The following is a 25,351-nucleotide window of genomic DNA, read 5'->3' as shown; positions in this document are numbered from 1 at the left end:
CTCTCAACGTGAAGCTGGTGATTAAGGTTCCCTGTAAACTCGCCTCGTTAACGACTTGCCAGGCTGCAAAAAACAAAAACAATAAAAAAAACGTAAATGTTATCTGAGGGAACGGAGCCGTGACTGCAAGAGGAACCTCGAAATGTCGGAGACAAACTTGCACAAAGCTCCTTATCAAAGCGATCGGTTTAGCGATCCCTGGCTAGCTCGGCTAATCTGATTAGCACAACACTGAAGCCCAATTTAAAACGCTGCCCTCCGCTGCTAATTATGCAGCGCCTGATTTGTATGGCCACAATGGACACAGGTAGACAGCACTTTTTTTTATCAAGAAATTCAAATAATTAACTTTAAAGGTTAGTGCAGTTCAGTGCGGTGGAGATTTTGACTTGAATGAAAATGATTTTATTGGGGAAAATATCATTGAATCGCTTAAAAACCTCCAGCAAAAAAGTTAGGGTTTGGATTTTACCCAGTGGCCAATGCTGGTATTGCAGTTAGAAAAAAAATGATCCTTCCAGCCTGAGATTTTAGTTCTACATTAGGCCGAGTCATTAAAGATATTCTAAAACTGCTGACAGGCAGAAAAAAAAGTACAATTCCGACTCTTTCCAAATTGAATTTTGATCATGGGGAGATTTTGTGAATGTAAAAGTTTTGATAAACCGTAGCTCACTTCAATTTGCCATTTTATCCATGAGGAGCTCAGTACTGGGTATAAAAAAAAAGCTCCCTGCTACTTAACTTGTTGTCACAGGTTGAAAAAAAAAACAAGTGTTACAGGTGCTTTTGAATTAACGAGCTGTGGCTCTTCCACGTATTGACCCTGTCAACATGCCCCCCCAACCCACACACACACACACACACACACACACACACACACACACACACACACCCTCTGCAGCGTATCTCCTTTCAAAAGCGAGCGCTGCCCCCAGAGGTCGACTGTATTTTCCTTCCTGCGTTGTTTCCAATCTTTCAGAGAGAGAAGGTGGAGGAGGCTCCCACTGGGGAGACACTACACTGAGGAGGGATGGACGGACAGAGGGATGGAGGGATGGAGGACACCATGCTCAGAGAAGCGATGCCGCTGCCCCTCCGTCTCCTCCTCCTTCTTTCAGTCGAGCGACTCCTGCAGCCCTGCAGCCAGAGATTCCCCTCGCCGGTTCACCCGGATGTTCACGCCGCGACACCTGGGAGCCGGCGAGGCGGAGAGAGAGGGAGAGAGAGAGAGAGAGAGAGAGACAGAGAGAGGGAGGAGAGAGAGAGAGAGAGAGAGAGAGAGAGAGAGAGAGAGAGAGAGAGAGAGAGAGAGAGAGGAGAGAGAGAAGATGGGCCGTGTGCAGAAGGAGGAGCAGGAGTAATGAGGCCCGATCCGTCACCAGGAGGAAACACAGACCCTGTATTTGCATTTATCTTTCCGTCCTCCTTGTGGTAATAAAGAAACGGAAGAAAGCGCTGAGAGGGAAGAAAGGAAGGTGGAGAGCAGCGCGATCCTCGGAGGAATCCAGAGGAGGGAGAGAGAGAGTGTATTATTACTGCGGGCAGGCGAGCGGGGTGGTGGTGGTGGGGATGATGGGGGGGGGGTTGATTAAAAGGCCGAGATGAAGACAATCTGAGGAAAGAATTTCCAGAGCCGATAATCAAAGCATCACACGGGTACCTGCGTTTCCAGGCCGGCCGGCCGTGACCGGTCTGCCAGAGGCACAGTCCCGCCCCCCAACCCAACCGCCCTCCCCCACCCAAACCCCACTGCCGAGGGGCTCCACTACACACTCATTAGCAGGTTCAGGGATTGATTTTCATTTTTTTTTTCAAACTATTTCTCTCCATCGCAATTATAAAACAAAACAAAACAAAATCAAAAGAAGCTGACGCCCTCCTCGGGACGGTGACTCTGGACTGCCGAGGTTCTTCAGCCGCCCTTCACACATCTGCCTTGAATTTGCTCCCCTCCCCCACACTGCAGTTTCGTTTGGTCAGGTGCGAAGGAAGGCGGCGATCGCAAATGTTTTTGGGGTGAGCAAGAAAGGCCAGGGTGCAAAAATCTCTGCAGAGGATCTCTATGTACGTGGCAACAGCAGCTCGCTGTCGAGCCTGAGAGTTTCAAGGATCCAGATCAGATCCAGAATCCGACTGTAGAACGTCGCCGCCCCGCTCATCTATTGACTAGAAAGGCGAGATCAATCCGCCTGGCGTGTAACGCAGCCATGTACACAAATTCTTCTTCTTCTTCTTTTGTTGCCTTTGGTGGGAAGCAAACAAAGCCAACCATACATGTGATAGCGCCATCAGGTGGCCCGGGGGGAGTGGAGAGGGGGGAGAGTCTGGAGGCCAAAGGCAGCAGAGGAACGGGGGAAGAAAAACAGCAGCATCAATAATGAAGTCAAGGAGACGGGAGGGCAGGGGTGAGCGAGAGAGAGAGAGAGAGAGAGAGAGAGAGAGAGAGGGAGAACGACGGCGTTCATAACAAATGAGAAAACAGGCAGAGCGTCTCATTGCCGGAGTGCTAACGACAATCAATTAGCAATCGCTCATGATCTTGGGTGCGTCGGAGTATAAGGTGCCTTAATGAGCCCCATTTCTATTAGCCGCTCAACTCGAGAGGCTCCAGCAGGAGGAGCAGGAGGGTGAGGAGAGGGAGGAGGAGGGTGAGGAGGATGAGGAGGACAAGGAGGCGGAGGCGGAGGAGGAGGAGGCACCCAGCAGCTCCTCGGTCTCACTGGCTAATGACTGTGAGAGTGGATTACTCCATCAGCTCCTCGCTTCTCTTTGATTATCCGCTGCGTAAATAATGGTCGACCATTACAATGCATTAAGCAGGCCACTCCACCGCACGCTGCAAGAGCAAGCTGCTGCGACATCCTCTGCTGATCTCTGGGAGGGAGAGGGAAAAGACATCAGCTAATACCAGGAGCTGCGGCACTGGTGTGTGTGTGTGTGTGTGTGAGACGGGGGTGGGGGGTGGGGGGGCATTCAGCTGGTGATCAATGGGTTGGTTTTCCAGGGAAGTGATGGCTGGAGAGTAACAATGGTAGGAGGAGGAAGGGAAAACAAATTCAAATAAAAATTATCATTATTATTATTTTTTTTAGCATTGTCTGCAGTATCGTTTCTGACCGTTAGATGGCACTAAACTAAATTACCGGGCCTTTAAACAAACAAATCACGAATAAAGACAAATGTTGGGTCACTTTTAGGATCACTGCAGTTTTTTGTTTCAACTGAATCATCCGAAATTGATGCAATTTGTCTCTTGTTTTTTTTTTTTTTAAACCACTACAATGGGATGAATCTGAGTCTTTAAGCTTCATGATATGTTTAGGTGCTATGTGTCATGTAGGAGAGTATAATTTATGCCTGCTGTTGCAGTGCTTTCACCCTGGATGGTAGCGATCAATACTTGACCCAAGGCTCCATCACTCCCTCTCCTTTTTCCCCTCCTTCCTGCCTCTCTCTCTCTCTCTCTCTCTCTGGCACTCTCTGTGCAGACAGGACAAAAATTAAACGCATCAGCAGAAAAACAAACACGCAGAAATGATCCGGCCGCTCGGGTCATGAATCCAGCTAACGGTGCTTATCACAGGCCGCCGCTATTAGTCTTAATAGCAGCGGCGACAAGCCGCCTAGGACGGGGTGAGACAGGGAGGTGAGATAGGCTCCTCTTCCCGCCACACACAGGTGATTCTCATCTGCCGCCCCTTCATGTGTCATCGGCGGCGGCGACGCCGGGGCTGAGAAATGTCTGGCGACTTATTGGAGGGGAAACGTCAGAATCGGGCAGGTCATTACAGACACCAAAGAAATGTGTTGTCAAGGCCTTGGCATCAATCAGCGGGTTGGGCATCAAATGCAGGGCAACATCTTGAATTATGATGGCATGAAAGGCAACATGAACAAGTTACAAGAAAACATATGACACAAATGTCATATATAATATTGTTTTTAAGATTTTTTTGCTGTTATAACTTTGGGTTATTTATCATCTTTTTGCTTTGCTTATTTCCTGTTTGTGTTTTTCCATAGTCTTACTAGTACAAGCTAAACAAAGTGCACAAGACTCATTTTCAGGCAACTTAAATTTACTAGAGACTGTTGTACAGAGTAGCAGTGTTCCAGACACACCAAGTCTTGACAAGTGTATTTTAACCGCAACAACTTTCAATTTCAATTTAATTTCAATTTATTTATTTTTCAAGAGGACACAGTGTACAGCAGCCCATTTTCGAGGGATGTGACTGAACCCAATTTCAGTTAGCCTGGTTTACGTTGGTGGTCCCCCTGCCAGTTGTTAGAGGCACAGAGCCTTTTTTTAACATCATTGTTTAGACAATAATGACAGTTAATCAAGACACACATCAACCAAGCACAGGTTGAGCTACCAAGCTAGCTAGCCAGGTACTGAGCTGTAGCTAGCATGCTAAAAACAAACCACCATACCCAACCATACCCACGCTGCTGTTGTCCAGTGATAATGTTACCAAGATACCGTCACATTATTTGAGTTGTAGCTTGGTTAATAACAAAAACATTATTGTTAGCGTCCTTCCAAAAACATTTTCATGTTAGCATTTCAGTGTTTTGGAGTGACTAACGCCAAACACAGCTCCGCATGACAGAATACAAACACAACGATTTCATTTTCTCCGAGCTGAGAGCACTTCACTTCCTACAGTGTAAGAGAGAATACAGTCAGGAACCAAGAAGAAAAATGAATGTGTTGAACAAGAACTAACGTCTTACTGATGGAAAACAATTTTTCCCCCCACTGAACTAAAGGTTACTCGCGGCTGTCCGTTGAGGAGCCATGCTGCGTTGCCATTAGAGCGGCCGCTCAGTCTGGACCGACCCCAAGAGACCAAAAGGCAAAGGGAAAGTGTGATGTTAGACGGCCAACAAAAGAAAAAAGAAAAAAAAATCTGAAACACATAAAAAGGGAGCTATATGTCCATGTATCTGTGTATGGTGGAGCAACATGTTTTGTGTTTAGAAATGGAAAGAAAATCAAAATCTAAGAACGAGACATTTCTTGACTATAATATAGAAATGGAGAAACAAGTAACAAAACTTGTTTTACATTTTTTCTTTTTTTGTGAATTTAAAATGCAAAACAAAAACTACAAGCCACCTAATATGGACATAAATGCCACTGAGGGGAAAAACAGATGCAGCATAAACCATAAAATAATACCACCCTTCATAAAGCACTAAATCAGGGTCTAAATGTTTCTTATCTGCTATCAAACTGCAACTTCAGTATTTGCACAGATGCAAAAATTCATGTGAGTGTGTAGTTTTACGAAACATAAAAAAACAAACAAAAGAAAATACTGCAATGCATTGTGGGGGATGTAGTTTACGGTGAAACACCACATTTGGCCGCATCGCCGAACGAAAGGTCACAATATCTGAATTTGGCCGGCACTGGTCGTCTCGACCGAGATAGCGGCAGCAGCGTCACCTCTCATCATGGCTTCACAAACAAATAGACAAAGTGCAGCGATGTCAGAGCAGGGCGGAGGGACGGCGGACAGTGGGGCCGAGTTCTGCTGCTGAACAATGGCAGGATGACACGGAGGAGCTGACGGACACAGTGAGAGCGGCAGGATCAGGCGGAGCTGCCAAAAGAAACATCTCCTCCTCGTCCGTTTTCCTCCTCCAGCATCTCTTATCTTCTCCAGCACCTCTGGCTCTCCAAAAGCCAACAGTTGAGCTTTTCTGGACGCAACGTTTTCAGAACATTAAAAATGTCATATGCGCAGCCAGCTCTGGTAGACGTGAATGTGTAACATGTTGGAATCCATATGAACAATTATCAATGGCGATGAATTGACTCAAAAAGTACTCATTTACACCTATTCAAAAGTAGAAAACTGCGGCCGACGCGGCTAATCTGAGCAATTAGCCAAGTCCGGCGACGGCCAACACAGTATTAATACTGACAACAATGACGCAGAACGTCACAGGTGAAGAAATCCTCTTCCACTTGCCACCGACACTGAGAGGGTCCTTCATTATTGATGTCCTCTGAGCAGGACCTGACGCCCACCCCTCTTATCAATCATTCATTGGCTTTCCATTGAACACCTCTGCGCTCAGATCGCACTTAAAGAGAGGCTAAAGGGCCGCCGGTCCCCGCTACTTCCTTTAATTAAACACGGCTGAGGACAGGGAGGCAAACACCTGCTCTCTCTCAAAAAAAAAGAGAGATCAACAGCATCGGTCACTGAAACACGCGGGTCCCGGCCAATCGGTGACCCAGGGGCGCTGGTGAAATACAGGGGCGGAGTTGGGGGGTGGGCGCCCCTCGGTTCTCATAAATTAACAATCGGATGCCAAAACCTATTTGCGCCGGCCCCTGCTGCGTGTTAAAAGGAGTGAAATCTTGAGATTGAACGGCCCTGAATTAATGATGTACTGGAAGAAACGTCCCGGCTCGGCCAGCTTGCGTCGGCCGCTTAGCCAACAGCAAACAGAATCAAACTCCAATCAACAAATCAAACTTGAGAAGGATATGCTGGCGAGTTGTTTGGCGGCGAGACCCTCCAGTGACCTGCTGCGTGCCAGTGCTCACTGCACTGGAACTTTTCCCATTTCATCACTGCACTCAAGCCGCCTCCTTCCAAAGCCAACCGATGGCAGCGGCAGCGGTGGCGGCAGCGACACAGCGGACCGTGACATCCCTGCACCGCGGGGGGAATTCTTCCCCGCTGCAGAGAATTCCTCGTTTTGTCCGGGGGTGGCGGTGGTGTGTATGTGTGGGGCGGGGGGTGGGGTGTGGGGGGGGGTCATGTCTATACAAACTGCAGGTGCAGTAAGGGCTCCTTTTTTTTTCTCCCAACCCCCCGCCACACGTCCACCACAGTCAAAAAAATAGGGGGGGTGGGCGGGTAAAACTCAGCTCCTCCCCCTCTGGCTGTGCTTCTCACAATGACTTGGTAGGTCAACCCCCCTCACCCCCTCCCCCCCGGTGTCATTAGGAGGTAAAACAGCATGACAGGCCCTGCCCCTCACACTCACACCAACACAGGAAATGTTTTCAGCCGGCAGATGAAAAAAATCATTCAACCTTCTTCTTCTTGTTCTTCTTCTGCCCAGCAACGAAATTGGGAAACAAAAACCGGGAGATTATTTGTTGCAACATCCATTCCAGGGGGCCAATTCAGCTGCGACAATCAATACTAATCAAGGTGGGGGTGGAGGCCGGACGACGTTAGATGAAATTTCCGGCAAAGCTGCAGCAAATCCGCTGCAGCCTCGGGTGTGATGAGCGAGAGCTGCGGACACTCAGGCTGCTGCTGCTGCTCGAGAACTGAAGACAGTTTGACTCGAGTCGTTTCTCAAGCGCCGACTCTTTCGAGCCGCCGGTAACAAAAAGTTTCAAGCGTGACTTTGGATAAATGCTCATTTTTCTTATGTTAATTACACTTCCTGGTTCTGTTAACAGCGTGTCACAGTTTGCTGCCCTGAACCCACGAGGCCAAGAAATCAATTACAGCCGACAGGGAGACATATTAAGTTAAAGCAACACCACATAGCATTTCCTCTCTTACAGAGACAGTTTTCAAAATCATTGCTAATGATTCATTGACTTGTAGCAGGGAGAGTGGCAGTGACAGTGCCCCCAGCTGGCCTGGAGTAGGATCACATTATCATATGGCATCCTCTTGCAGGCCACATTTCAAGGTAGGAAAACCAGCAGTGTGGCTTTAAATGTTTAGTTCAATGTGCAACTGCAGTAATGATGACTTTATTACCTAATGAAAACACTGAGAGCGCACCGGACGATAACAAAATGCATCAAGGCTTCACACAAGATTTATTTGTAAAAGAATCTTAAGTTTGTAAACCTGAAAGTTACAAGTAATAACAGTTTACGCTGCATACCGGCTGAGGGGCTTCCGGAACTTTCTGAGAGGTCCAGTTCAGACCACAGTAGTTTTAAGAAGGCCCATCACCCGCTAGAAACACGGTCAATGTCCCAAAAACTCCCAAATTTAGGGAAGTTAAGAAGCCAAATTAGCACATCCACTTGTAGAAGACCTTTAATCCACACGTGTTTGTCTGATCAACTTTAACTTTGCCAAAAAAGAGCAAAAGCTGCAGGGAGGAGCTCGAGCCTGCACTCAGGAGCCACCGACACAACACCGGCTCCTTTTTCCACCAAATCTCAACGCGGCTCCCTGCAAATTTTTCATCCACAGCATCAACCATGTGGATGCCGTCTCACTCTGGTAGACGACCATCCGTCTTTCAACCAGTGTGGGAACAGCGAGCTTGACATGTTAACACAGGAAACGCATATTTAATGGGACAACTCAGCCAGCCAGCCAGCCAGCCAGCCGGACCCCACAGCCGCCGCCGCTGCAGCCGCAGCTTCCCAGCCGCTGCCAAACTACGGTGCTGGCGGTCTAGACGAGGACAAGCTGGCAGTCGGAGGCCTCGCGCTGAAAAGCTCCGGTAATGCCGCTGGAATTTGGTGCGGTTTTCCTCCGGAGCGAGGAGAGGAGCTTTAGGCATGAGTGACAGCAAAGAGGGAGCAGAGATCGAGGACGTTGCCGCTGATGTTGGAGTGCAGAATGGGGAGTAGCAGGGCGCTGCGTCTCAACTACAGCAGAGCTGGTACCATTAAGAGGCTGCATAAAGCATCCGCTTTCTTTTCAAAATACCCCCAAACACAATTGTGCGGCACCAAAAACCATCCACCACTTTCCCCAAGAGATCACAAGCTAAAAAAAAACAACACATTGGACAAATCATTATTTAACTACTCAATTAGAAATAATGCTGCTCCCCAGTGTGGTAGAAGCACATGAAGCTAAAAAAAACAAAACAATCAGCAGTTCAGCTCAGTTCTTCTTCTACTCCTACGGTGGGAATGATAACGATCCTTTAAGTCTGTGGTTCTGTTTATAACAAATACATGCAAGTCGTATCTCGCAATGCTCTGTGAACTCTCTAATTGCAGCGGGACCTTGACTGCAACCGCATCTAGCGGGAGTTGACAAGTAGACGGACAGCCGAACAGAGGGCTCGCGCAGAAAAGTCACACCGGAGCATCGTCGGCATTCTCGATCAATCAACCAACTTTCACTAACAAAGCGCTATATCACATCCGAAGTCGTCTGGAAGTGCTTTGCACAATTAAGCGGAAGTAATCGCAAATGGGAACCGCTAACGTGGTCCTGGGCTTCTCGGGACATCCCACCCTCGTTAGGAAGGCTGCTCCCCACACGGCGGGCCGAAGGCCGACTCTGGTATCATCCCTCATGAATATTCAGCAGGCGGCCGGTAAATAAGGCAGGATACTGCGGCACTTGACGTGTTCAACATCCACCTTTGGCGCCGTCTCCCTGCTGCGGAGGCAGCGAGGGGAAGCCGCACAACAAACAAACTCGCCCGTCTGTGGGCGGCGAGCCACTGCAGGAAGTGGCAAAAAAAAGGGGGGGTGGGGGGGAATTAGTTTCGTTGAAATAAGCAGGTCTCAAAAACAACAATGTGATTTTTTTTTTTCCTCCCCCGTTTTTTTTTTTTAAGTCGCTAAAACGCTGCATTTTGGAGAGAGAGGCGTTAGAAGTGGAGGTGTGCGGCGCCTCGCAATATGCTGACATTTACATTCTTAGAAAAACATGTTTCCCTCAACTATAATCCCTGCTGGTGTCAAAATGTTTGCTCTTTAAATATTTACCAACCCAGAGTCGCATCTGAAGCCCGACACAGGCACCTTGAGGCTTTTCTTTTTCTGTGTTTTTTCCCCCCTCTAAAGTGTTGCGTCCCAAAGGGAATGCTGTGAAAGCGCCACAGACAGCGAGCGAACACCGCCGAGCGCGCCGCGCATTCATTGCTGCAACACCTCAAACAGGGGGGAGAAGGAGTGGGGTGGCGGGGGTTTAAGGAAAACAACAACTAGCATCCAACTAAAGCGGGGTGCTTAAAAAAAAAATCTGAGTCACTGCGTGACGTGAGAAATAGGTCGGTGGTATTTTTCAACTGGCTGCGCTGACAAGGAGGGTAAACATTGACCATTTGATAGTCGCTGGCCACAGTTGTGAGGAGAAGCTGCCCCAGTGAGAGCTGCTACCAGGTGAGGGAGGCCACGGGTAAATAAATACTGGAAGGGATAACTCGTCATAAAAATCAGCCCCTTACTACTCAACACTTGGAGGCTCTGGGGGCCTTTTATACTCCACTGAATAGCAAGGACAAGAAGTCAACCCCCGTGCTAATTCGGTGGATGCCAACTGAGAATTTCTTTTTTTATTCAATTCATTCCAATCTAAACACGAGCTAATTGGGAGGCTACAGTGGATATTGATGTTAATGTTGCCAATAAGAGAGATAAACTGGACCTCTAGATACATGAATGGAGGCCAGTTCTGTTTTATTTGTGTTTCCACTGGAACTGGTCGGTTTACTTGGCTAGGCCAAAAAAAAAAACTGATTATAAAGACTATTTAGAAGTGAATATAGCACCTGACATTCATAGCACTACAATATCGGAGTGGCGACACTTCGTTAAAACAGATGACACCAAAAAATAAAAGATCAAGCTAAATTTTGGAAACAACAATTTATCGCAGCTCAACGGAGCATGGAACACGGAGCGACACCTAAACACAGCAAGCTAATTGCATTAGCAACGTTAATTAGGGCTGACATGCCGTCACCATGATTCAATATACCGCAAATACCAGTTGTTGGTATAGATTAGTATAGTTGCTTTAGACCCAACCTCCGCCAAATGGTTGATCATTGGTCGAAATCTGAGGCATTTTTACAGCCTGAGTCAGCAGAGGAAAGACAGACGTGCAGTCGGAGTGAGAAGTGCGACGCCCCTGTCTGACTAAACCACCTTTAAACGCCACAAGAGCAAAGCCAGAAAAAGCCTGCCTCGCTTTAATGATCAAGTTCACTGCGCCGTCGGTCCGCTACTCGCATTAATAAGGACCCGAAGAGCCTTTTGAGTCGCTAATCACGACCTCCGGTGACCTCTGACAGACGCAGAGCGACGGTCGGGGTCGACACAAAGAGGGAGCGGTGCATCGAGCCCCGACCAGCTGTGTGTGTCCCTGCAGCCAGTGAGCGAGTGAGTGAGTAGGCGACACACACACGCACGCACACCCACACACCTTGCCACTGTGTGCACTCGGCCTCCTGATAAGCTGCTCTGCCAGCCTTGCCAGGCTCCGTGTGCACAAGCGCTCCATTGTTGCCGTGCAGAGTGGACGGCTGCTCTTTGGACCTTTCAGCAGCGACAGTCGCTCCCTTTTAGTGTCCCTTCAGGGCATCCTCTGTGGTCTCACAGCCACACACACACACACATACACACCCACACGGGCGCATGCACGCGCCCCTATGCAATCTGAGCACTGCATTAAGGATATCTGCGGATAAAATACATAAACACTCGGCGGCTGTTGAGCGCAGCTACTTTTGCTGCCTTCTGATTTGTCCCGGAGCAAATCAGATAAGGACTCATAAAAAAAAATGAAGAAAAAAGAAAAAAAGTAGCTGAATTATCCATGTGGCTGTAACTTGATCCACTGCAAGCTGACCCTTTCCCACAAAGCAAAAAAAATTAAACTTAACAGTCAGTGTTGGGGGTGGGGCCGAGCTAAGTGATTGCAATTTATGAGCGAGTCTCAGTCGTCCGTTCAGCGGTGGCTGACGGATGAGAAAAGCAGCAGCAGCAGCAGCCAGGTAGCAGTTTCGTCCAAACTAACAATTGGCTCGGTGTCTGTCTTCTCCGAGTCGGGCTGCCGAACAGGATTTGAATTAATTTTTTTTAAATACACCAGACAGTGTGTGGAAGTTGCATATTAAATATCCACATATCTTTGAAATTCTCTAAAAAAGTTTTTTCAAAAGTTTTTGTTCTGTTGGCGTCGGAGGAACGAGAAAGAGCTCTGCATTCCTGCCGAACGCGGTCAAAGGATGAAGCGCTTCCAATCCCAATTTCCCTGAGTGCCAGCGAGGACGAGTCGGCCTGAAAGTGATTCAATTTAGCGACTGTAGGCTACTTTTTTTCTTTTGTTTGTCACCTCCCCTGACGTGACCTCGGGCTTTGGACACACAAGCCACACATTGGACTCGGGCTCCGGTGAGAAAAGGACTCGCGCGACTGCAAGACGTCGCGCTCAGACTCGGAGGAGACAAAGTCGGCTACTTTGCACGCTCCTCGCCGCGCTCTTCTCAGCCACATCCTCTCGGATTTTATGACTCTGGTGGTTAAAATGCAACCATTAAATATTCATGCGCGAGGGCTTTCACCCGTGAAGCAGCTTCCTCGTCTCTCTGCCGCGCCGCCGTCTTCTCCCCCCGCAAGCTTTGGACAAAGTGTGAAACTTTTTTTCAATTCTAAGTAACATGAGTTTAATACGAAAAAAAGTTAGCTTTTTTTTCTAAAAAAAAAGAGAAGTTTTTGGAGTTGGGATCGGGGTTGGCTACTTTTCAAACTCCTACTCCGCTTGATGCGCCGCTACTTGTCGGGTCCCGGCGGAGTGAATCACCGCGGTAACGGTGACGGCGGGGATAAATAAAAACAAACGCCGCCTCTAATAATGATGTTATCAAGACGGATGGTTGGCAATCATCCCAAAGAGAGCTGGGTTGACTGTCTCCCACGCTGCACGCATCACAAACTACATATTGCTCATTAATTTTTCACTTGCCGTCTTCTCGGCTGTTTATTATGCAAAACACTTCCTATCAGCGGCAGAAGTGATGGAGCCAAATAATTCATACTTTCCCTTCCACACAACTCCCAGCACGCAGGGGAACATCATGCTGAGCCTGTCGGAGCGACGGCGGAAGGTTCCGCGGTCGGACTCCTGTCTTGGGCGGCTGCAGTCGTGATTTTGCTACGGCGCGCATTAGGGAAATTTTCCTCCCAGTCTTTGTTTGGTCGGCTGTGATTCTCATTCAAATGGCTGCAGTGCAACATTCAGCCGCTTCTTCAAACAAGCCGCCCTGCAGACAAATGAAGCAGCCGCTCCGATGTGTCCGGCTACAAAATCAAGTCGAGACGCAGGAGAAGCAACCGGCAGTGAAAGGTCCCCGTGTGGATTAGCCCGCTGTTTGCAGCCACCTGCTGAGGCTGATGATGACGTTGGACTTTACCTATGTTTTGAAGAGGGAGGCAGTGTGGAGGGCGGAGCCAACACCTGGCCCCCTTGGCCCTTAGTGACATCACAAAAGGTTGATTTTCAGGACTGCGTTTTGTATTTTAGCACACACAACTGTAGCGAGCAAAAGAAGTGAAAGGTGGACTTCTGTTGTAAGAGCTGTGATTATCATTATTATTACTAATATCATTATTTTGGGGGGAAAAGCCATTTGAAACTGAATGTTGCATAATATGGCACCTTTAAAGCATCTGATGTTAAGTTAATTCATCCCACTTTCAATGAAAGCTAAATATATATTTTTTTCTTTATGAATGTTTGTGTTCCGCTTGTAAAGTCGTGTTTTACTGTGTTTACAAGGGACCAGATTCTCTCTAATTCTGGTCTGTGAATTCTCCAAACCCAACTTTGCTTCCTCCACAACTGTAACTGAGGAAAAGCTCAATCAGCAACATTTTTTACGGCTTCGCTTCACCGATGCATCTCCAAAGTCCACATGGAGTGAAGAGAAACCAACTTACGTGCGTTCGTGTCAAGAGATCATTTCAGTGAAAGTGGGCGGAGCAAACTGAACCATTCGATGGTGATCGTGGGGCTGAATTATGAGGTTATCCGCTGACAGCTGAGTCTCGGGACGCCTGCTGCGGCAGAGTGAGTCTGCGCGTTAAGTTTGGCCAGGAAGAAGTGAAGGAGCAGGCGGGAGGGATCAGTCTTTCATCAGCTCCGCCTCGGCATCGCAGGGAAGCTGACTGAGATGAATCAAAAGGCTTTTTTTCCTTTCTTTTTCTCTCTCTTTCTTTCTGGACGGCACCAGTCTGAAAGGGTCCACCTCTCAGGGGCCGAGTCAAACTTTCTATCGTGCGTCTTTGATCTTACACAAATAAAAGTGTGTGTGTGTGTGTGTGTGTGGGGGGGGGGGTACAATAAATCTGGGATGGCCTGTGAAAAAGCCATCTTTTTTTTTTCTGCTCCTGGAAAACTGCCCGCTCCTCTGAAAGGCGGTTTTCTTCAAAGGCAGCGGCGGCGACGCTCGCCATTCTCCTCCCAATTAAGATTTATCGTTGAACAGAAGAAAAAAAACGCTGGCGGGCTGCGATCGTCGCAACCCGCCTGTCAAACACAAACAAACACAGCCAATCACAGGAGACATCCCAACAAAAGGGGAGGTGGGGGGAGGAGGGCTCCTCCTCTCTGAGCCGTTTGAGTTTTCAAGCGGCATCTTATCCGCCGTGACGCTTCACAACCTGACGAGTCGAGCCAAAATTCCCTGAATGGAACCTGACGTAAATAAAACTGCCGGTCACGTGACCGCCTCCGCTTCCTGCTCCCCGGCGGAGGAGGAAGTGTTCTTGCCGACGCTGCACAAAGTGGATGCAGGATGCTCAGCCTCCAGTGATTTCCTGCGATTCCAGTTTGCTCCCAAATAACAGCCGACACACAAAAAAAGGAACGAGGAGAACAACAAAGTGAGTGCAGACAGTATTTATAAATCAGGCTGCAGCGTCGCAGCGAGCAGCGAGCAGGTCTTGGATGGAGAAAAGACAACGCTTTCAACCTGAAACGCTCAAGGTTTGAGAGGAACAACAGCCAAGAAGTGGCGTGTGGAGAATCCCGGTGCAGCGAGAAGTGGAGGTGCCGAAAAATTCTTACAGACACATTTCAAATAGGAGAAAACCAAAGCTGATCAGCGAGAGTATGCTCGAGTGCTTGTATCGAATTGAAAAGCCCCCCCAAAAAACTCCAAACACTCAATGGAAAAATTGACATATTTCTTTTCATTATTAAGTCAGTAACAGTTTTGTTTTTTACTGGCAGAGAAAAAGCTCGGCTTTCAAAGACGACAAACAGGACAGAAATAAAGATAATCCAGCACGAACATTGGGCCAAATGTCTGCAGAGAAGTTCGAGAAACAAAACAGGGAGTGAGAGGAACAAGTTGACGGGGAGTGAGTGAGTGAGTTCAGTGTGAGGGAGTGAAGGAGCAGCCAGGACTGTCAACCACCCGAAAACAGAGTCATGAAGTAGTAAATCCAGGAGAAACTCCGAGTGCCTGACCGCCCTCGTCAACTCAGATTGGGTTTCACATTCCTATCTTACAAATAATGGACACACACACACACACACACACACACACACACACACACACACACGGGGTGGGGGGCTCACTTTGCTGTGAGACATTTCTGACCTCGGACCACTTTATCTCACTGACAAAGTTTACACCTTCAAAAACCCCTTTCATGCCAACTTTGGGGATCTTTTTATTTTTCACCCTGGACTCCAGCGAAGCAGCTTCACATGATTTATGATCTGACGAACTCGCCGGATGGCCAGAAGATGGTGTATATTTAGCCCAGTGTTTACAGCCGTCTGTGAAGAACCCTGGGGTTTAGCTTCCTGCCAACACAGATGTTTCGTTGGAACGTCCATGTCCAAAAACAAGGCAAGATGATACCTGGGTGTGAAGGATATCACTGAGGCATCAGTGCCCTTTGTGACATCACACCAGGTCTGGTTTCCACAGCTGCATTTTTTTCTAATCACACACTTTCTGAACAGTTTAGCAAACTAATAGCAGTAAAGGGAAGCAAAGACTCTTCTTCTGTTATATGTTAAGTGGGAGCTTTAAATGGAAGTTTACTAGAAAACAAACTTGACTCTACACAGAACCATCTCTGCTTTTCCTGCTCCGCAGACCACGCAAACATACACAACAAATAGCAGTTGAACGGACACACTCGCCACTAAAGCTAACGCAGCTTGCTAAACTGTGATATGCAGGAACACAAAGCAGTACAGAAAGAAGAAAAGAAAATACTAAGATACAATCCTCAGTATTGTGTTCTCAATCCAACTGTGACGCTCCTCCACATCTTATCGAACTTCTTATCTTCCTGTTTGCTCGGTGGAGGTTCAGCACTGCTGCAGCAGAGACCGCTGAGGAAACACAGGGAGCCAAAGTGGCACAAAACTGAAAAACCAAGTGGTGAGCATTCATGACAGGGAAGGAAATTTTGTTTGTTTTTCAAGCCTCCTTTTGTGTCTTTTTACTCATTCAAACCAACCAAGTGGTGGAGTGGCAGTGTAAAAAAAATTATCATTTGGTGGACTTACAGCTTTTCTCCGAGGACGTGAGACCACGCTGCTCCAATGAAAGTCCTTACTTAGGCAATTGCTGGCTATAAATAGCAGCGGCGAGTGTGTGTGTGTGTGTGTGTGTATGTGTGTGTGTGTGTGTGCGTGCACGTGCATTTGTGTCTGGCTGTGTGTTTACATCCAGACAAATGCTTCCCAATTAATTAGCGCACGTCGGCAGCAAGAGTTGTTGTGATATCTGTGATTAGCGCTGGTGCGTGAAGCCTCGGACAGCACACTGTCGCCTCCCCCCCACCACCACCACCACCTCCTCTGACCCCCCAGCAGCTGAAGATGGGACGAGTGGCCGGACCGGCGGACACAAGGAAACAGATAGGGCGTGTTTACAGACGGGGGTTATTTAAAGTGGCCGCTGGAGTCAAGCTGTGGGCTGCAGGACGTCTCGTCGGCCACCAGCGTGTTGTTGCCCGGAAACCCCCCCCCCCCCCCCCGGTTTCAAACAAACAAAGCTTCCGGCCCTTTGAAGGCTCCATGTTGGACTTGTCTTCATATCTTTATTCTTCATCCAGCCGTTTCTGTCAGAAATGCTCAGGAAAACAGCACATTTAGCCCTCTGTTTACAGCCTCCTGCTGAAACTGATGCTCTTGTAGACCGCGTACAGGTCTATGAAGGGGGGCTGAGTCAACATATCACAAAAGGCTGATTTCTGGACAGCACGGGTTGATGCACACTTTCAGAAAAGTGAATCAAACGAAGGGAAAAAGGGAAAGACAGATTTCTGGGGAGTTCACTGACACAGACAGACAGAGACACACATTACAGTTCAGATAAGTATCTTTAATTTTGCAAAATATTGTGCCTATAAGCCTCAACAATGCCATATTATGGAGTATTATATTGTATTGTCAAACAAAATCCAATCTATTAAAATGAAGACTTGGATTTGCAGGAATGTTTGCGTAAAAGCAGCATGTAAAGCTTCCATTGAGCGTGATAAGACACAAACGAGGGACACAGTAAACAGGAAATCTGTGTTTTGCCAGGGAATGCAAAGTTAGCGGCAGGCTACATCTGAGCTCGATTCTTGTGCGTTTTGTTTGCCATTTGTTTACCTGCATGCAAACCACCGCCGTCGCCGCCGAGGACTCGACTAAACTCGAGCGGCTCATCAACAGAAACTCCTCTCCGCAGACTAAAATCAAGCCACCAAGTAAGGGGTTCGTAAGGGGACCGAAGGGTTTTTGGTCGTTTCCACCGGACGGTTGACAATAGCCGGAGCTCAGATTTCAACCCCAAACGCGCCAACTGGGCGCGCCAGGGTTCCCACATTCCGCCGAGACGTCTGTCACGCTCTCCTTTCACTGGCCACAGCTGTCACTTTAATATCTCGGTTGTGAGTTCGAGCCGCACCGCGCCGCGCACCTGGCTGGCAGGACAGGAGTTAAAACATCACAGAGGAGATGAAATCAAAGTGGCTAAACTGGGGAGGGGCGCTGGTGACAGGATCACAGACAGGATTTGTCAATTAAAGTGAGCCGCTGATCATTGCGAAGTGCAGCTTTTCATGCTTTAATCACTAAAGGCATCGCATTTAGCTGCAAAGTCAGTTTTTGAATCTTCATTTGATGTCTCGTCAAAGAAATTGACTCGTAAATCATGCGGGAAAAGGCAACTTTTAATTTTGACGGTCAAAATTTAGGAATCCTAGCGATTCGTCGCCAGCCATCAGAACTTTCCAAATACTTCCACGTTGCGGAGAAAACATGTATTTTGTTATCCCGTTCCCCCCCCCCCCCCGGTCGCCGCAAAGTGGGCGTGGAGAGCGGCCACTGACGTGTGACAGCCAGCCGTGAGACAATGCGGCAGCCTCAATTAGTCTTTTGACGTTTGGCGGCAAGTGGTGCAAAATGCAAAAGGCCGTGACTGTCGGGCGGCGACGCCTCCGAGCAGCCGTTCTCCAGTCATGCATATTCAACGTTCGCTGAAGCAAACATGGCAAATCCTCTCTTTTTTTTTCCTTTTTAAGGAAAAATCAAAAAATAGCAAATGGATTCTGTTGGCAGCTGCTTTAGCAGGAAACTGGAAGTGCTGCCAATTAATCAATTAATCATTAGTAACACAACAGCTCAAATGTTTAAAAACACACAGAAAACATCAACAACAAAAAAAGTGGGATCTGTGATTCCTGTTTTGCTTTGGGTCACTGCAGGCTCTGCTGCTTTGTGACTATGCAAAGAGATAATAGCACCAAATGCAAAAAAAAAAAAAGGCGCCATTTGAATAGAAGCCTCTTGTGCGCCGACACGCTCCCACAGACGAGTGAGAAACTGCAACAGGTCGGCGTTTTATCCAAGGGTTTTGCGACGTCGGCTGTGTGTGTCGGTAAATCCCTGCTAATTTCCTCCGTCTGCTCTTCCCATTTCCAGGCTGCGCTCAGTGGAATTCCATCACTTGCTCCCAGAATCACCTCCGTGACTCATCACAGGTGTGGATCTCTTCTGCAACCCCCCCACCCACAACCTCCCTACTCCAAAGCCCTGTGCCCCCCCCCCCCCCCCTCTCCACCACCACCAAAAAAAAGCACAACTATGCCTCTTGAGGACGTTGCAGGATGTGAAAACTTTTGAGGTTTCTGAAGACGGAACACTGAGGAGAAGAACTAGAAGCCAGATGCTGGTTGGGATTTTAGCACTTTTCCGGTGGCGGTGACATCACCCGCCCATTCTTTTAACAGCATGTTTCATTTAAAACATGCATGAGCCTTCAATTATATTCACTACGGCCGAGGATAAGCAGATGTTTTTTGTCTTGAATTTTGCTGATGGGCAAAAAAAGAAAAAAAGAATCGGTAAACATTTATAACGCGCCAATGTGAAGTCCATCAGTGTTGCTACGAATTGGGAGTTTGTCTGTGATGCACTGTCGGATGGACGATCATGACCCGGCAAAGGCAAACAAATTGTTCAATCAGTTTGTGGGAGCTGCCCTGCAGCTCTCCCGTTGCAAAGATGCAGGAGATTAAGAGGCGCCGGTGCAACATAACAGGGCTCACATGGACGAATCAGGTCGTAAGAAGAAGATTCTAGAGTCACAGTTGATATGAGAAAACCAGATTGAAGAAGCAAAGCTTTGATTTAGAGAATAATTTTTTTTGGTAATCAATCCACAATCAGTTTAGTCAAGCCTGCACATAATAATCAGGGCAATGAAGCCGGTGCCTCACTATGAAAAGATTCACTCTGTTTACGCTGCATCAAAATAACATGTCTGTTCTGTCAGTCTGTGACAAAGGTTCATCCTTTCCCCTGTGCTAGCAGGAGGCTAACAGCGACTCCTTTTTCTGGAGGACGCAAACAGAGGGCTAAACCTGCCGTTCAACAGAGATCCGGTGAAAACTGAGAAGTGAGAAAGATCTGAGAACTGTTTTTTTCTGGGAGGTGCGGGTTGAGTGGGGGTGGGGATCCATCGATTAGTTGCGGCTGGCTGCTCCACTGGAGTCTGGCATTGAGGACTCAGGATCCGACAATGGAGCCGTTAAATGATCTTGTCTTACAGGATCATCCAAATTTCCTGGGCTGAACAATGACTCGCCTTGTCTCCGCTGACTCGCAGCAGGAACGCAGCTCCAGGCACTAAACTTTAAGACCTGGCAATTCCTTGTGACTCGCACGCTGCACATGATTATTGGCTTTTTCAGACCTAAAGATGTGAGATAGCAGTGGGGGGTAAATAAAGCCTTTATTGCTATTACACGCCACAACCACATTTTATCAAATTGCTGAAACGAGAACAAGAAGCTCAGCGCTAACACCTCACACACAAACAAAAAGGAGGACTTCCCTCGTTGGCGCGAAACTGAGCCAAAAATATTGTATTAGTCGCGAGATGTGTGTTTTCTGTTCCGCCTAACTTCCTCCCCAGCGCGGCTGCAGCTGTAAGAGGAGGCCGGCCTATTGTTCGCAGTAACAAGGGGCGCCAGAGGTCACTCGCATTTTCACAAGAGCCTCGCCGGAGGGGCCGCGGCAAGAAGTCGGCACGCTAGTCTGTTTGGTGCGGATCTGCGCTAAAGCCTTTTTTTCTATACAGTCACATCATTGGAAAGTCCATTACAAAAAGTGGGGAGTAGATTAGATTAAGTGAGATTACGCGGCAGAGGGGCTTCCTCAAAAAGAGCAAAAAGTAACACACTCGGTACTTAGCAGGCGAGTCAACAGTGGGATTAAGCCAAAAGGACGAGCTCAAATCCAATGCTAATATGCACAATGGTCACGCTGCCGCCGGCTCACATTTTAAGTGCTCTCTCTCGAACGTTCACAGGAAGCAGCGGCCAAAAAAAACAAAACAAAACACACAACACCCACCCCCCCAAAAAAAAAAACAAACAAAAAAAAAACTGCTGCATTTTAATCTGCACTTTAAGACAAATCACAATGAAAAATCCAGTCACAGGTTCTTATGAAAGCTGTCGCCTTTATTTCCACACCCACAGGGGCCCTTGTATGTGTGTGTGTGTGTGTGTGTGTGTGTGTGTGTGTGTGTGTGTGTGTGTGTGTGCGCGTGCGTGTGGATAGAGAGCGTACAATAACAACTCCTATCGCCAGTTGCAACCAAAAATATGCACAAAGTGGTTGCACACTCTAACATGATTAAATGATGTGTGGTCTGGCGCCACTCCCAACCTCCAGCATCCCCTGATTTGCTCCGCATCTCTTCCCAGCAGCACGAAACCCAATCACACGCGGCGCGCATGCACACACGCACACACACACACACACACACGCACACGCACACGCACACGCACACACACATGGGCGGATTCCCTTTCCCTGAGCCGTGTTTTCAAAACAGAGGCTTTGTCGTGAGCAGCCAACAGCCGGGCTGACAGGTACGCTCGGACCTCTTCGCCACTCTTGCGGGGCCGATATCTGCGCCGTGCACATGTCGTGGCAGCGGCGGCGAGCGTGTCATGGAGGTGGAGCGACACAAATCGAGGCAGGCAGGCAGGCAGGCAGGCGGACACAGGAGGAATGCAGAATAACACATGTCGGGAGAAGCGGGCGGTGTTGTCGTGCAGGTGGTGGAGCAAACGCTTCTCCTGGCGTCTCTTTTTGTTTGGGTTCTGTTTTTTTTTCCCTCCCATTTTTTTGTTTTTTTTGTTTTTTTTCCTTCTGTTCCTGGGTGTCGCGGTGAAAGACGTGAAACCGCCACCAAGGCAGAGTAACAGCGTTGTGCGTCTCCACGTGCGCGATAAGGCCCTCTGCGGGTACGGCGCGCAGCGTTCCCATTGTTAGTCGTCGCCTCACTGACACAAATATGGTTCTTTCAAAGTGCCTCGGCGCCGTTCCTCTGAAACTCAACCGCACAACAAAGGGAACTGTTGTGGCATTTTTTTGTTGCCGATTAGAACCAGTGGATATTTTTTCGGTTTGTTTTCTGTTTTTTGTTTCCCCCCCTTTCCTGAGTCACGAAGGTGGTTAGTTTACACCAAAACCACATGGGGGGGGGGGGGGGGGGGGTTTCATCATACCGTGGCAGCCAATCCATCACATGTATCCAACACAGCATAATATTACACAATTTAATGTCGAGTGTGGAGTCAGGCTTAAATCTGCAGACCATCAGGGGGAATTAACGAGAAAAGAATGCAGCAGTCAGTAACGAGGGAAGAATAGACCTGCGAGTGTGACGGCGGTGATGCTACAAGTGTGTGTGAGACTGTGGACAGCTGAGTTTCAACGTCGGATGTAAAACAAATAGACCTGGGGAAAAAAAATGCTTTAAAGACACTGTTGAACTATTTTTTATTGCACTTATCAGGACATTTGAAGCCCAACTGTTTATTAATAAGATATCAAAAACACAAACGTCCCACTCTATAGCCCTTGGACTGTTATCCAGGTACGATTCTGCTCTAACATGTGGTTATTACTACAGTATGGTGACGCCGTCACCCAAACAGATGTTTATAGATTGTCTCAGTTCAGACACACACAGACCGAATCAATAATAAGAAAGGTGACATGCTTTCTGCTAAACTGTGTGTTGGCGTGTTGTACTTGCTGGCGAGGAGCCTAACAACAGAATCATTTGGTTGACTAATTGCTGTTTGACACCAAAATAAACGTGGTGATTGAGGTGACTGAGCCACTGCAGCTGCCTGGTGACACACTTTCGGTCCGCTGCCACCACCGCTCCTTCCTTCCTTCCTTCCTCGCTCGCTCGCTCGCTCTTTGAAAACGGCTGTACCAGCGCGGTGATTCATCCCTCCGAGTTTATTCTCTCAACCCGCCACAAAGGCAAGCACACAAAAAAAAGGGACCTTGAGCGATACCGACACGATCCTCCCACGGGCTCGCAGCGAGGGGAAGAGCAGCCGCTGCCTCGCTCTTCTCTCCTCCTCCCCTCGCTCGCTCGCCCGCCCGCCTGCTCGCTCGCCAGAGGAATTCCCATGTCGAATCAATAGCGTTATGACATTATCCATCACCTAACGGCCGTGTTCATCAGCCGCTTAAACGCACATGGCTGGCAAAGGACGACGGGACCTCTGGGAGAGCGGCAGCAGCCCTCCGCCGCCGTGTTTGTCTTTTTTACCGTTTTGATTTTTTTTTTTTTTGGGTGGTGGGGTGGGGGCAGCGAGACAACAAACCAAAGGGTCTTTTTCCCTGACGTGGCGCGACTGGATGGTATTTTCAAACCGGCGCGGCTGCGGCTAACGTCAAGGCTCGCCGTCTCCTCGGGCCGAGCGGCGCTGCTCCGAGGTAATGAGGCCTCTTGTGTGTCCTCTCTGATCTGAGAGCAGAATTATTTCCCACGTGGCTCGGCCATTTCCAGCTTCCGGCTTTCTTTTTTTTTTTTCTCTCTCCCTCACACCCCTCACAACCCCTCACAACCACCACCACTCCGGCACCTCCCAATGTGTCCCCCCACGTCAAGCGGGGGGAAAAAGAAAAGGAAGAGGAGAAAGAGGAAGCTGCACACAGACCACATTCGCGTAGAAAAACATTTTTTTCTTTTAATGGCGTAAAATCTAATTCTCCATTTTCCTCGCACCCCCCGGGTTTCTTAGCCACTTTTTGTTTTTATGTCCCTCCAACTGTTGTTGCTGTGGCCCGCCCCGCTCTGACGCTTGTCGCTGGCCAAGCTCACAGTTAATAAATGGTCTACTTTCAGCGCCCAGACACACGTGCTGGGCTGCAGATCTCCGTTTCAATGTGTCTTTTGTCTGACGGCGGGTGTTTCAACATCCTCGGCCTGAATAGAAGAAGGTCAGCCTGGTGGGGTCTGGCCCTAAGTTATTCAGGGAGCCTGAACCTGGGGGCCCCACACTGGTGTGACAGGGTGGGAGGGGACGGCACGGAGAGCCCCGCGCCTCCCTCCGTCCCTCACGCAGCACCACTGCTCCAGTCTTCCGCTGGGGAGTTGGAGGTTCCGTCGTTTTAAAATCAAACGTGCCGTCGTCGGCAGAGATTGAACCTCGCCCCCCCCACCCTCGGGAACCCAAGTGGAGAGCAGTCAAAGCACCAGGTGCACGAGGACAGCAGCTCATACTTGTCGAGAGGCGGCATGCAAAAGTTTCAAGAGAAGCTGGAGGGCTGAGTGAGTGGACGAGTGTGTCGCTCGGGACCTCCAGCACGACAAAATGAAAGAGGCAAAGTCAATAAAGTGAGCGACCTCGAGAGGCAACGACAAACTCTCCCAGCAAACAAGGAAAAAGAACACGGGGGGAAGAAAAAAACTGCGCCGCTGCACATCTGACGTGAAACATCAGCAGCCGGTGCTTTGCCGGGCCGAGCAGGAGCTCCAGGAGCAGGCAGTGGAGCGGCGAGGCGAGCCGGAGAGGCACTGCTGTGAGCCCGGCTGGCTTTGGAGCTACGCCTTGCTCTTCCTGGACGGATGTACAGTTCAATATGAGGGGCGGGTGAGAGGGCGGGGGGCCATGGGGGACGGGGTCGGCTGGAAGTAACCGTTTCCACATCCAGCCACAATTTGGTGGTTAGTGTCAAGGAGGAGCAGCAGCAGCAGGAGGAGGAGGAGAAGGAGAAGGTGGAGGGGGAAGACGCTTTTGCAAGATTTAAGATTTACCATCGTGCACACGTGCCGATGTAAACAAAGTTGTCGGAGGGGAAATAAACGTTTAACCTGAGGGTTGCTGCAGCAGGAAGGGGCTGCTGGGAAGGTGGTGGGGCGCGAGGGGAGATCATGCGGGCTGCAGGGATCTCCCCTCACGCTTCTCCATCACCTTCCTCCTCTTCCCTCAAGAAAAATGAGAGAGCAGGCAAACCATGGGGCACAACCATGTGCTGCTGTGCCACCAAGACCACCGAGAAGACCGCCAAGACCACCACCAACCAAGACCACCAAGACCACCATCACCACCGCCACAGCAAAAGACAAAAAGGCGCGACCTGAACACTGTAAACACGCGTTTGCAGCATGATCCATTCTGCACGCTCGCGCGCGCGCGCACACACACACACACACACACACACACACACACACACACACACACACAAAACAACAACCAAAAAAAAACAAAAACCCGCCGCACACGGGGCTGCTACGGTGTCGCCTCCGACGCGTTGGAGATCAACGCGGCATCTGTTACCAACCAAATGCACAACCTGCTCCACAGCCCCGCCGGTTCAATCCAGAAGGCGGATCGCCGGGAAATAACATGTTCTCAGAGGGAGAAGCTGCAGCCAGCGGCGGATCATTCCGGCGGCTCCCACTGGCTCAAACTCTATTGTCGGAGCCAAAGTAGAAACAAAACCACAACAGCAAGCACCTTTTTCCTCCCTCTCTCTATCTCTCTCGCTCTCTCTCTCTCCCTCTCTTCTCTTCTCTCCGCGCACGCATACGAACGCTCGCGCACACACAGACAGACAGTCAGACAGACAGGAGCCTCGCAGCGCCACATTCAGGAAGCAGCCGTTCCAAGTTTGCACCGACTCACCGGCTCCCGAGGCGCCACACACCAGTCCAGTCCACTCCCGGCCAAATAACGCGGCTCTTGTGTTTAAATCTCGTTCCCACTCGCGGCCGCTGAGCTCGGCCCCGGCGTCAGCAGGCGACTAACTGAACACACTCGGCGAGGCAGCGCAGTAAGTTGAAGTGTCAAATTACATCGGCT

At 49.0% G+C, this 25,351-nt stretch overlaps 1 protein-coding gene across 1 annotated transcript in view; it reads right to left on the bottom strand.

Annotated features, from left to right (window-relative positions):
* The window catches only part of LOC142889451 (zinc finger MIZ domain-containing protein 1-like), a 117,167-nt gene extending 91,816 nt beyond the window's left edge, over positions 1 to 25,351 (bottom strand). The window contains exon 1 of the mRNA XM_076028195.1: positions 25,175 to 25,351. The gene's annotated coding sequence lies outside the window, so the exon portion shown is untranslated. The remainder of the gene's footprint in view (positions 1 to 25,174) is intronic.

Source organism: Nelusetta ayraudi, unplaced genomic scaffold (assembly GCF_046127955.1).
Source record: "Nelusetta ayraudi isolate G7.1 ecotype Tasmania unplaced genomic scaffold, CSIRO-AGI_Nayr_v1 ptg000022l, whole genome shotgun sequence".
NCBI classification, from domain to species: Eukaryota; Metazoa; Chordata; class Actinopteri; order Tetraodontiformes; family Monacanthidae; genus Nelusetta; species Nelusetta ayraudi.
This window is presented reverse-complemented; position numbering and strand designations above follow the sequence as displayed.